The sequence below is a fragment of the Trachymyrmex cornetzi genome, unplaced genomic scaffold (genome assembly GCF_001594075.2).
Source record: "Trachymyrmex cornetzi isolate Tcor2-1 unplaced genomic scaffold, Tcor1.1 scaffold43, whole genome shotgun sequence".
Classification (NCBI taxonomy): domain Eukaryota; kingdom Metazoa; phylum Arthropoda; class Insecta; order Hymenoptera; family Formicidae; genus Trachymyrmex; species Trachymyrmex cornetzi.
This window is the reverse complement of record NW_017299069.1, coordinates 270,956-285,159: the sequence shown is the minus strand read 5'-3', so window position 1 is coordinate 285,159 and position 14,204 is coordinate 270,956. Positions and strand designations below refer to the sequence as shown.

General features: G+C 34.6%; 1 long non-coding RNA gene across 1 annotated transcript in view; it reads right to left on the bottom strand.

The window, feature by feature from the left end:
* Positions 1-14,204, bottom strand: part of LOC108764501 (uncharacterized) — a 163,855-nt gene that overhangs the window by 53,226 nt on the left and 96,425 nt on the right. The window lies entirely within an intron of this gene.

The following is a 14,204-nucleotide window of genomic DNA, read 5'->3' as shown; positions in this document are numbered from 1 at the left end:
TTCATACCATAAAAATTATGTCTAAGACATTTTGTCGAAAAATGAATAGTTTCGGAAATAATTGTTTGCTTCCATACTTTTTCCCCACCCTGTATATATACACATATATATCTTCTTATAAATTTAATCCGTCAAAAAGATTATCTTGAAAGGATTATGAAACTTTTAAGAAATCTTTATCTGTGGCGGCAAATGTGATAAAGCAGAGATATCTAAGTTCTCGCATATTGAACTTATTCCTTCTTGACATTGAAATAAACTTACTTTACCAATTTTTCAAAAAATTATCCATCAAAGAATAACGATTTTAACTAAAGCTGTATATTATTTAAAACTACAAAGCGATATAAAATTATCAAAATTATAAAAATATTGTTAAAAAATATATAAATGACATCAAAAATATTGCTAATCATGGATTATTCGTTTCTCCCTATTTTTCTAAATATCATGAGCAAGCTGCGTTAAAAAAAAATGCACGATTATTTCTTTGTAAATGCGATAAATCAATCCTTTTGAAAGTGTTAACACGTTGTCTTTAACCGCGCATTTGACGTCATTTTGTGTGCGGAGGAGGCCAGACAATGTCACTGTCACGACATAAATTGAATTCTTGTCTGGTCTCGCATCTTTCTGTTCCCAGACGTTTATGCAATCGTCGCTACAACATAAGGCGGAAATTGCGCTTTATGAGGCAAAATATAAATGCTCAGCCCGACTTCGTCAGCGACACTCTACAAACATATACATGCGCTGGGGTCGAATTAATTTATCCGCGTGGCGGCTCGGATTGGCCCCAGCCATTCATTACTCGCGCGATCCGCGCGCGAAAAGTATCATCCTCGCCGCTGTCACGATTCTAATTCCGGTGATCTGTAATGAAATGAAATATGGATCTCTATTTTGGAGGTACGCAGACAGATAATTCGCGGAAGAGTAGTAGCCATTCTAAAGAGATTAAACAGGCTAGAGAGACTTACGTCGAAAGCAATAAAATAACGTGTTTCCGTCAGTGACGAACTGCTCTATCCAGTGAAGCGAAACGGAAGTACTAATATTTTTTTGCTTCGGTGAACTTTAAATTGATATACTACACTTGGGTTTGGCGCTTACAATGCGAAATTAAATGACTTGTAATAAAATATAATATAATAAAAGTACAATAAAAACATATGTATCCTCGTTCTTCTCTCTCTCTCTCTCTCTCTCTCTCTCTCTCTCTCTCTCTCTCTCTCTCTCTCTCTCGAAAACGTGAGAGAATTATTCTGGAAGATAAAAGTAATCCCATAATGACATACAATAAATATTTCAGATTAGATGATTAATCCGATAATGGTAAGATAAGATATTCTCGCCAATGACATGGAAAATATCGATCATATCGGTCGGACAGAATTGATATTTTGCCGTGAATAGATTTATTAGTAAAAGATTATTAAAAAATAACGATATTACACAGACTTAAAAAGATATATTACCAAACAACATCGTCAAATACCGTTTTTGAATATATTCATAAATCGAAATTATTAAATTACTTTCAAATACTCCTATCGTTAAAGTTCTTTTGTTCTTAATCTTATCCTTATGAATAATAGACATTAACGACATCACACGATAAGAATGATACACACGTACGTCTCGCTCAGAAATTTCAAGTTGAAATCTCACGGCTGGTCCTGGCGACAGTCCGCTGCCATTTCCGGCCGTCACTAAATTCCCGCGACGGTACCGTCGCAGAAAATACGCAACCGTACGCCTCGTTATGTACCCACACGACCAATCGTCTGTGCACACCTAAAAACACACGTATATACGCACACGCGAAAGCATCGAGCCCGCAGCGACATGTTCTTTAATGAGAACGATGCCGACATACGCGAGGCCCTCCCGAAGGACCCCAGGATGAAACCGACTGTCTCCCTTAATAGAGAGACAGAGGGGTATCGTTATATTAACCCGCGGCGGTGAAAAGTTCGTGCCTCGAGGCTGCAAGTGGGCCAAACGCTGTCGACGCGCGATTTTTTGCGAGGGAGAGAAAAAGAAATAGATAGAGAGAGAAAGAGTGAAGAAGAGACAAAAGCCGGCTCGATGAAATTAACTTCTCCCTCCTTTAACTTTTTTTGATTTTGTTTCAATGAAAAGGGCCGGAACCTGACAAACCATGCGCTAAAGCGATCTCGCATGACCTGCTCGAGGGCAATCGGGCTAAAACGTATTCCTTTTTCATATTTTTGATAGATCTGATTAGAACACGGTCGAATAATAAAATTTCATTGAAATAACAAAAAAGCAATTTCCAGAAATTGCAATCAGTTTCTTTCCAAAAAAAACTTTACGACCGATAAACTAGAAAAAGAGAGAGATTGGTCAGAAATATAAAGTAATAAAATATAATTGTAGGGTTTCTCAAAGAACCAGTTTCTTTATCCGTTTTAGAATTAAATTAATACAATTTTGTAGAGGAAAGTCGCCGATACTGACATAGGTCTCCTAAAGTGATATACCCTCTTATTTTAATAAAATCATGATCTGTTTAGCTAATTAAAGAAGTACAAACTCATAATTCGTAGGTTTGTGGCTTTTTTTTATATCAAATCAGCTAAAAACCAATTCTACAAATGCGAAAATAAAATTCTTACGATTTTCTTTTGCAAATTGTGAGGTTTAAATAATAGTGACTATATTATTGATAACATTACGTCATTTTAAATACTTGTAGTTCCCGAAATAAGTTTTATTTATATTATTTTTTCTCTTAGTCTTTTCATAATACGATTTTTAATTGAAAATTGGGGTGCAGCGTAAACCGACACACCTGTCCGTAAAACAGACCATGAGCTAACTTAATCTTTATAATGTTGCTTTATAGTGTCAAATAAGTCTATTGGAGCTGAAGGCAATCATGCATATATGGAACAACTCTAGAAAAACTATCGCGTTACATATATATTTGCAGCTTGCAGAACAGCATAAAGAAAATATGCATATAATTCAATAAAAATGTTTTATAACAAAGTAAAATGATCCTGAAAAATCTTATATACATTCATTTATAGGTACTTTATACAGATAATTCCTGTAAAAGAAAAAGAATAGGTAGGAATACGTAGCATTACTGCCAACTGTGTCAGTTTTGGAGCCCATTTTGTCAGACGCTCATTTTTACATAACTTACGAAAAACTTAATTATTGCAAAATTGCAAACAGTATTATAAAAATTACTTATACTATCTGATAGAAAATACTTTTTACTTTGTATTTATGTTTTTGAACTTGTATTTTTACCTTTTGTTTAAGAAATATTGTCTAAAAACAAAGTAGTATGTCAGTATCGGTGACCTTCCTCTATTAATTTTATTAAAGTTAAACTGCTTTATATATGTTTCACCAATGAAATGAAAAATCCCAAAAAATGAAACGTCATTTCATAATATAATATTTATAATATAGAAGAACAAATTATGATAAAAAATTCATTCGTAAAGAAAAATAATTTATTCAACAGACGAATTGTCCTTTCAACTTTATTTTATTTCACCATAGATGTCGCGATAAAACACCCCATATGCAAATCATTATCGTCAATAAATTTTACACACATACACACTTAATCGTCATGAATATACTCACATACATATATTAGTAAATTTAATCTGGAAGCTCACGTGATAAATATACAATACAAATGACTGTATTTTCACCATCGGTCCCATCAATAATACGTTTACGCGATTATTAATTATTCATCGATAGATATATAAATAATAAGCGAATTTCGGTAAAATAAATACAAAGCTTGAACGTTAATCCCGAAGTGCGAATGCAAAGTTGATTAGCAGCTTATAGCCGCTTTTGCACGGTGTGCAAATTTGCGCTCCATCGACCGACCCGTTCCGTCGTAATTACATCGGGCGACAAAAACGTAAGGGTCACATGGAACTTTATGAATGAGATGTCCTAGGCTCTCAGATACGTGCGTCAGACAGCTAAAAACGTTCGATCGCGACACATGTTTCGCATGTACTTACAGATCCAACTCGTGCGAGGCTTAATTCGAGCGACCAAAAAAAGGACAGTCTCATTTAAAACGCGTTGTTTATTATTAGTTCACTGCGAGAAAACCACACTGAACTTCTAACGTCGTTAAATATACAGAAAAATTCTGAAGATTATCACACAAGTCTCTTAGTTTATATTTCTTCTTTTTATCAATTATAATTTAGCGAAATTTCTAGCTCCTTCTTAACGAAGATCTCGAAGATCTGTAAACCTATTTACAGATCTTTTAACATTGGAGATTATAAAATTCCTGAATACACGAGTACAAAATAATAAAAACAATTGATAAAATCGTGATGTAATTGTCAAAGTCAATAATAATTATTTTAAAAAGTTGTTTAAATACAAATTCTAGCAAATTATTTTAATGATTGTAAATGGGGCAAAAAATTTATAAAAGTAGGATATTTCTGGGATATCCGATGTTTAAAATATTTAATTAGAATAGTTTCGTTTCGACGTTATTGCCGTTATTTTAATCAACATATATTAATCAATCGCATGAGCTTTGCATGAGCTTTGCATGACATATGGGATGTCGTATTAACGGTACGCTCCAGGCACGCGGCAAGTCTTGCAATAAGCCTTGGATATATTAAATCATTTCTTGCGCTCGACCACGTGCCACTGAGCGTATTACCGCGGGCATGAAAATTTAGCCTGCAACATGCACGGTGTGCATGGTTATGCAGACAGAGTTGGCGTTCAAATAACACACTATGCGAGCGCATCGTTGACGTCTCGCTAGGATTGATTACGCGATCGTGGAACATCGTGTATACAGTGCAAACAAGCCGCCGATATGGAATCGATTCTCGAACAAAATTGCCCCAGTTGGAAGTAGTTTTCGTCGGCCATTTCAATGCTGCCTACGCTGGTATCACCGAAAGATAGTTAATATACACGACATTAAAAGAGGAAATAACGTAAAATAAAAATGAAAAAATATTCGTGTTTGCGTGCGTAGAGAGCATACGATGGCTTAAAAATATTTTTCAAATTTACAAAAGTTAATTATTTAAAGTTTTATTCAAACAAAAGTTGATATGTTACAATCATTTTGCTAAAGTCTAATATTATAAAAAATGAAATAAAAATGATTCCCATGAATGTAAACCAGGTCGTTAGAAATCGCAGATTTCCATTTTAATAACGCCTCGCGAAATTAATCATCAAGATAAATAAAAATTAAATAAACTTATTTTAATAAAAAAAGAATACCTTAAAAGCAAATCAGCGCAGAGTGAAGGATCGCAGAAAGTCTTGCCGTATTTTTGCCAAGTAGTTTTGCTGTACTTTTTGCTGACTAATAGCGACCGGCACGATAAGCGTCCATTAAGAAGTTATTACGGGGCTTTCCATAAATCATCTCTCTCGTCAAATCCCTCGGTATGAGCATACAAACGAGACTACAAATAAGTGTGTTCGGGTGCGCCACGTGTGCACCCCTCCTACATCGTAATTCAAGAAGATGCCGTGGTTCTTAATACGCAGATGGTATCCCTTGGCACACCTATTTACATGTATGCACAACCCCCTAAAATCTCTGTCCTCCTACTCCCTCCGTTGTTTTCCTTCGAATTCTCCGTGCTAATTCTCTTGCGAGATACGCGATCGTCTAAATCTTTTTCTCCCGACTTAGCAGACTTAAAAGTTTCATATTTCTCCGTTGCCCGAGAATATAATATTTGCTCGGCCGTGAATTCTATCAATTAAAAAATTAATCGCTCGCTGTGAAAGTCAATTTATCGAAAAATTGTATTTTAAACTGCGTTTTAAATCGAAAATGCCAAGTGTCGTCGTCTCGCGATTATAAAATAGCAACAGAATTTTAAATTACTTCATATCCCATATTGCAGCATCATCCGCTTTCCTTTTATAGTTGCCACGATCGTGCGATCGATGAAATTTCTTTTCCTCAAGGAAAATGATAATCTTGAGATTATCATGTGCTAAAGTTTTACCATCTGAGACCGCAGCTCGCTCTTTCCGAGAACGGAGAGTTTCTGAATTTTCCTAATTAAAAATTGCATTTCAAATCAGTTGTTGGTAGACGAGCTTCGCATCAATTTGCATTCTTCTGTAGGATTGCGGCAAACAGTACCAACAAATATCTCGAAGAATGCGCTGAACATTTAACTTCTGCCTCTGCTAGTTTTACAAGTGTCTCATTACTGCTTTTGCGAAACAGGAAGTCCTTTTTATCGAACCACCTCGAAGAAACGAACATCAATTTTCGTTTTGTGCTTAATGTTTAATTATCGTACCTGAGACTTTTACAAGTTAGCGCGCATTGTCGGGTCATTAAAAGCAGATCCGATCCTTTGGAACGTCGACATCAAAGACCACCAAAGACTACGTTCACTTCCGAAACTGTCGTCTCGTACTGAGAAAACGGACGAGGAAAACCGGTGAAACGCGCAGACTCTAACGAGTTTAACAATATCGTAGTCTCGTAACGTACACCTCGTAACTTACTGCAATTTTACGCGGAAGCAACTAATTAGATATCGTTCACAGGTGAGTCGAGTGAATCATGATATTGTCATCTATTCTGTATTACTCACCGACTGTCCCTCTATTTTTAAACTACTGATAAAGAGTGATAAATTAAACAAAAAAAGATAAAAATGAGGTACATCTTGTCCTATTAAACTCTCGATTTATGTTCATTTTCATGTAATAAGTCAAAAAGGTAAATTTCAACACTTTTATGAAATGTCAATATAATACGCAGAGTAGGTAATCTTAAATTTCCATAATTTCATTAAAACTAGAATGCAAATAAAAACAATAAAAGCGAAAAAATTATTGATAATTATGATAAACTGAGATGCAATAAGTAAACGTAAAGAGAAACATTTTTACATTTTTGCGGAGCGTAAACAATTTAAACTTTTGTAAATATAAATATTAATTGAATTGAATTGAAATGCAGAATGGGAATAAAAACAAAAAATATTGTAAATAGTATATATATAATCTCCGTATTTTTCTCTTGTAAATATATTAATATTTTCCTGCTATATCGAAAATGCTAAGAACCTCGATTAATTATATACATAATGAATTATTAAATATTTCTATTATCGCAAGAGTTTATCTCGACAGTCTTCGATCTGATATTATCTAATCAAGCATACATCTCAAGGACGTGCTGTAGAAGGTGAGTTATAGGCCGATTCAACCATCTTTTATAGCGCTTGTGTGAGAAATGAAGGTGCGAAACGGCAATAGTACGAGGCCGAAAACGCAAAGTTCGGACAATTTGTGCGAATTTGGCTTGTCATAAAACTGTCTTATGGCCCTTTATCGCGAACGTAAAGACGGATTAAGGAATGAGTACTTTTAGCTATTTTTCTTTGTCTGCCCTTCTCTCTCTCTCTCTCTCTCTCTCTCACACACACACACACACACACACACACACACACACACACACACACACGCCCGCGCGTGTATATTTATTTCGAATGGGCCGCATAAAGTAGGTACTGAGACGGATCAATTTTAAGGCAGATTTCGAGAGCAGGTAACGAACGAAGGAAAAGCAAAAGGTGGAGATATAAAATGCGAAAGACAAGCTTCGTATTCTCACTCTCATTTGCTGCGCCATTTAACGCTTAAGTATCGTCTGATCTCAGTTTTACACAACTGATATCAAGACTACTAGGATAAATATTTGATGTTAAACGTATTCCGTGCTAAATGTAAGAATATACAGAAAGGATATAAGTAATTTAAGCGTCGAAGAATGGACTACAATTTGATATTTAAAATCAGATGTAACGATGTATTAAAATAAGTAAATGAGAGAGAGAGAGAGAGAGCTGCATGAATAAGTTTTTCATAATTAAAAAAAAAATCAAAGCTAATTAAACTTAATTTAATCTATTTTATTTATTCGACGAATCACACACAAACGATCTTGCCAATTACATAGCATGAGTTGCGTTGTACGTCGTGACTTACTCACTTGCCTTCGCAGTTCCGGCAGGGAAAATAACGAAGCTCTATAAAGCTAACAGGACCAAATCAGCAGAATCAAATCGGACCTATCGAAATTTTTAGTACTCATTTTGTACTAAATTGTACCATTAATAATAATTTTGTACCGTGTGCCATTTCGAAAAAAATCGTGGCGCTGCTGGCTTAATATTAAGCTAACAGGACCAATTCAAAATAAAAGATAAAAAGAAAAATAATATTTATAAGTAAAGGACTCTTAAAATTCAAAATGTAATAATTGGAAACAAGGCAAATAAGAGTCGTATGTAATCATCAATTAACTAAGAAGTGATTAACACATTCAAGTTTATAATTATCCAGTAAAGAAGTTCGTTTGAAATATAAATTGAAATATAAAAAGAAAAATAATATCAGAAATCAATACGATTGAATTTGTACTATTTTGTACAAATGAACATTTTTCATCATCAACTTGTGGCGACTCGCCACTAGAGGTCCACGGGACTCACTCGGTTCGCGTAAGCACCGCGCCGCGCGAATTCCCTTTAAATAGAATATCATTCTGGATTCATTCCAGGCGTCTAAGGCAAGTCCCACACTACATCGCCTTACTGATGAGTCTAGTAGTGCGGGACCAGGACGAAACATTGCGGCCGACCACAAAGCTTCGAGTCAGGCCTCCTTAGTGGACATTTTCACAAACTCATTAATTAAAAAATTTTGTAAAAATATCATATTCCCATTTCAATTATGAAATAAGTGAAAATTTCAAAATAGAACTCGAATGGACTGTATAGTTAAAAAATTCGAGTTCTATTTTGAAATTTTCTCTCTCACTCTCTCTCCCCTTCCTCCCCCCCCCCTCTCTCTCTCTCTCTCTTTCGCATACGGCCATACGGGAGTGGCATTCCACATGAAATATCTTACAAAATCATTCTAAAAGATCCTGTAGTCATAGTCCTTTCCACTCCGTATAGTAGAATAACAAAGTCTTTTACAATTATCGCTACAAGGGTAGCTAATCTCATAAAAAGAAAAAGAAAAAGAAAAAGAAATAAATGCAAATGAAGAAATGTAAAAAAGATGTTACTTTTTCTGAGAGAAAATTCAAATGGAACATATTACATAAAATTTACCGAACATTTTCAGGATTTATCCTATTTTATAGGTTAATTTCTCGTTTCTTCAAAATTTTTTCTAAAAACAAGATTCACTCCACTAAGAGGAAACACAATAACTTTGTAATATACACTATACACGATGAATGTCTCACGTAGGATATGATTTTCACCATTGTTCCATTTAAGAATTTTGAAATTGCGTTTTTCACGCTCGTCGAGTCTCATACGTCTCTTTTGTGCTGCTCCTAGGTATTCTCTAAATAGCGTACCAAGTACGTAAGGGCAGCCATTTTGGTTATCATCCCTTTTGTCGACGTTTTCCCCGAGAAATCGCCGAGGAAAGCTTCCCACACCGGAAATGAAACCATCGTGATTCTTCATCCTTTCCTTTACCCTCCATGAAATAGCACGTTTCACAGTCCTATCATTAACTTCTTTTACTCCTCGTGCGTTTTATTTCATCCGGTATTTATTTCATGTCCATTCCAATATTAAGTGATTTTATCAAGAAGATAGAATCGAAGTCCAATGAAACCCGTATGAAATATCGATTATACAATGATGTTATCATTGTATAAAGTGCATCGAAAGAAATTAGGACGAGAGACAACATATTAAATTTTCGTGAAATAAATAAATAAATAAATAAATAATAAAGCCAATACTTCAATGTTTTGAGGTAAATACATTTAAAAATAAGAGAAGGCACGTTAATCTCTCACGTTAAAAAACATTATAGTAAGTAAATAAATTTTAGAAGCACACATTAACTTTCAAGAATTACAAAAGTCCATAGTATATAATTTTTCAGGAAATTTCTAAACAGCAAAATATTTTTAGAGATAATAAGAAGCTTGACCCTTTTTATCCTGTTTTATATTACTGAACTAAAAATCAATAAATATCTAAAATATACCGTGTAATAATATCACAGAAAATAAAATACCTATAATATATAATCGCGATAGATTTAAATTTAGATTAAACAACAATAGATTTTACAACTGTGTCGCTTTAATTTTCTTGTTAGTTCCTGCATCTGACACGATCGCGTCAAACAGATGACAGATTGGAACCATGCTTGGTACTGTAAAATCATGCATGTAGATTGCATAGACATATTGAACACGTGCCCATCGGTACAAGCCGGAAAGAGAGGGTAGAGACCGGAAAGAGAGGGTAAAGGCCGGCAAAAGCAGGACGGGAAACCGTGGATAGATATTGATTTGTTGTGGCGTCCGGAGGAGTAAAGAGAGTGATCAGTCGTGAAAGTCGATGAACCGTGCAGGCCTAACGGCGGAACGCTTTTTATGGCCGGAACTTTCATAACTTCTCATATTACATTCGAAAAATGTTAACATCTGAAGAAAACGCTACGCCAATGCTGCACTGAAAAGTTGAACGAATTATTCGGAAAGAAAATTTTAGACTCTTCATCAACTTGATTTGCAAATCTTACCGTATATTTCCTTCACTTTATAAACTTCAGTTTCTCGTTACTTTACATTTCGCCAATGTGGAATTAAAATTCCCTCTCAAAGCTTACATCCATGTATTTCCAAAGTTTCTACCTTACACTGAGAAAAATTGTCTGGTTAGATTAAATAGTAATTCTGGTAGAAAATGGATGAATCAGAATTTTCTAGTTAATCTGCTAGAATTTTAGTTGAGATAGCTAGAATTCTGATTGATACAATTATTCTGGTAAAAATGAGAATTCTGATAGATTTTACCAGAAATATTGTATTAACTAAGAATTCCGGTTATCTCAACTAGAATTCTAATAAATTTAATCAGAGAGAGAGAGAGAGAGAGAGAGAGAGAATTCTGATTCGTCCATTTTTAATCAGAAATCTTTTTCAGTGTAATAATCATTATTTTTTTTCGTAACTATAAAATAAAAACGACTATAAAATACCGAATGCTGTCTCGGCTTCAAATTTACGACAGAGTCATCGATGTATCTCGCGGCCCTCTATTATAACGATATGAATATTCCACAGAAATTTTCATGTATCAGTCGCACACGCTGTTCCATTTTTATCCAATCGTTCGCTCACAACTCTCCTTTTACGCGAAAAGATACTGCTGTATATACTTTCAGGGAATCAATATAATAACCGCGATACATTCCAAGTATTGACAGGTTTGCCGCGACGTATAACGATAAATCGCATCGCGGTACAAGGAAACTCGAGAAAAACCGAGTAGATCGGGGATTTCTCAAGAAAATTGCACCCGACAATGGCGGCGTACAGAGCAGAGTCAGAGAAGAGAAGGATGATATTTGGGAAAAAGGTCAGCAATTTACTGGCATCCATCGTCGTCGAGGGTTGCACTAGCAAGGGATCCTACTGCACGGTTTCTTGATCATGGGGTCGTTCCTACACGTATCGCAGCTCTACGGAATTCTAGTCCCCGGTGACTCCTTCACCCCCGCTTGCCCTGATGTCCATTCTTCTTCTTCCTGATTCTAACTCCCATTTTGACAACGATGAAATTCATCGCCATCGTTCACCAGGAAGTATCAAGAAACTCTTTCTCTCTTTTTCTTCCCCTCTTGCCAAGAACGCTCTTTAATCTCGTTCCTGCCAAACGCGTCTCCATTTTCGCGGAATGAATGAAGATTCTCAGACGAGGAGTAAAAGGAGGACAGACGATAAAGTAATTCCTGGTGGCTCGCGATTCGATTTATCGAACAGTTATGGCGAGCAAGAAAAATCCGACGGTGATAGAATGACCGACAACGGTGTTATAGAGAGTGTGTTATATGAGAGAAGAACGTAGTAATGTCGATCTCGGCGTCCAGGCTCGATGTGCTCCGATTATTATTTCACACATTACAAAGCCGAATCACAATTCATTTTTTACCCATCTGCGATATCTCGTTATTAGTTCATTAAATAAACAATCATTAAATAAATTTTCGTAATTAAAAGACAGTTTTTTTAAATGTATATTTCTTTGAGTTTTGGATCTATAAAACTATTAATCAAAATTCGCAAAAGTAGAAAAATAATTACAATAAATTTAAATTAAATGCTTTAAAAAATAAACATATTTTTCATAAAATTCAACATAAAAACAAATAAAAAAGACCGAGATTTTCGAAGATACCGAAAAGATAGAGTGAAAAAGTAATATTGGAAAGTTTCAAAACTCACAAACAGTTACGCCTTTAATAACATTATAGTCAACGAGCTACGTGCGAGTAAACTTTAAAGTCTTGCGAAACTGTTAATTCTCGAGAGGGTTATGCTTATAATTACGTCTCGCCGACATTATCCAAGGCATTCGCTCTTTCTACCCTTTCCGGAGAAGTCGCTGAGCCTTAACGAAGGATAATGTCAGCCGACGCTGGGCAGGCAGCTTCTGAACATTGGCAATTATACGGAGTCTACGCAAACCCATCATTTACCTGTACGCCATATTAACCCTTTCAAGACGATCATTTTCACGGTTTAACTCTATAAATAGCGGTTTGTCTCCTTGAGCGATAGCTCTATAATTAATTACGATAAATTTTCACTGAAATTAATTTGCGCATATAATGAGATATTACAAATATCACTGTATCGCGTACAAATCGCGAGTATATAATTAATTTAATAATTTATAACTAATTAGCTGAAAATTGATAGCATGTATTATGATTACTTTATAACCAATTATTGATTGAATAAAATGATTAAAATGTAGCGTAATTTCCAAGAAGTGCTAAATATTTAGAACACATTTTTTTTAAATCTTTAAAGGATTAAAATTGCTCGTTTGATTATAGTACCATATTATACCGAGAAGAGTTGAATAGGACGATAAATATGTACGAATCATAAAATGGATAAGGTATAAACTCGCTAGGTCGATCATGCCGATGACCTACTTTAATAATCGCCACATTGTTTGTGGAACACGCGAAGTCGTAATTCGATCTTTCACCGTTCGAATAAGTAGGAGGTCTAAGGTAATTATTAGATTTTCAAAGGCACGCCAGTTATATTAGTCCAGTCAAGTCGCGATAATTAATTTATGTCGGAGAAATAAATCTACGTCATGTTTCGAATATAATCTTTTAAGATTATATTTCACATAACTTGTAAACTTATGAAAAATGATCTCTTTTATAATTTATCTTTAGATTTAATAAAAAATTTTAATTACGTTTTTAAATACATCAATATTTTTATAAGTAACAATTATAAAACAAATATTATATATTATTGATGTTTCTCACCACATTTTCGTGCAGGTTTTCAAAAACGCCTAGTCATTCGGGAAAGATTAAGAAACCAGAGGAAAGCGAAATGCACTGTCCGAAAAAAATTTGGCAACTATCGTATATTCTCCGCGCTTGGCAATTAATCAAGCTCGTAAGTCAAACAGCCTAATGAACTGTGTACGTGCGTGATTAAACTGCCAGACTGCCACTCCACTCTTCATCTGAATATTCGACTAAAAAACAAGATATTTCAGCTTTTTGCACGATTTCATTAATGCATCGCAAACCATAGCAAGAAAAATTATGCCGTATACAAATATTCTTATATAAATTATAAGCAAGAAAATACATTTATATCTGTCATTAAATCATATTTAATACGTGCTCAACCATATGGAATTATTTCAGATATTTTTAAGTAATTTTTTTCTTGTTTTATGCTAGAACCTTTATGCTAGAATGTACCTATTTGAAAGGGATTCTCTCTTTTACAATATTTTCTAAAATTATTTCCAAACATGTAAATTTGTTTTATTTAAGAAATATATATTTATTAATATATTTACTGCATTAAAAATTGTAATATTTCTCCTAATAAATAATCGGAAAAGTATATTATGATAAATATATAGAATTTTGGTGTTGCCTCTACTCATTCAAACATTGCTCGATACATTCAGATGTATTTGAATCAATTAATTGTCCACAGTATCACGAGTACTCGCAAAACCCTGTGTTGTAACGGATGATTGACCTGTCACTTCAAACGAATCGATCCTTTCACCTACGAAGCCGATACTCATCCTCTGAGAGGACTCGTCAAGAAGCATCTCGAC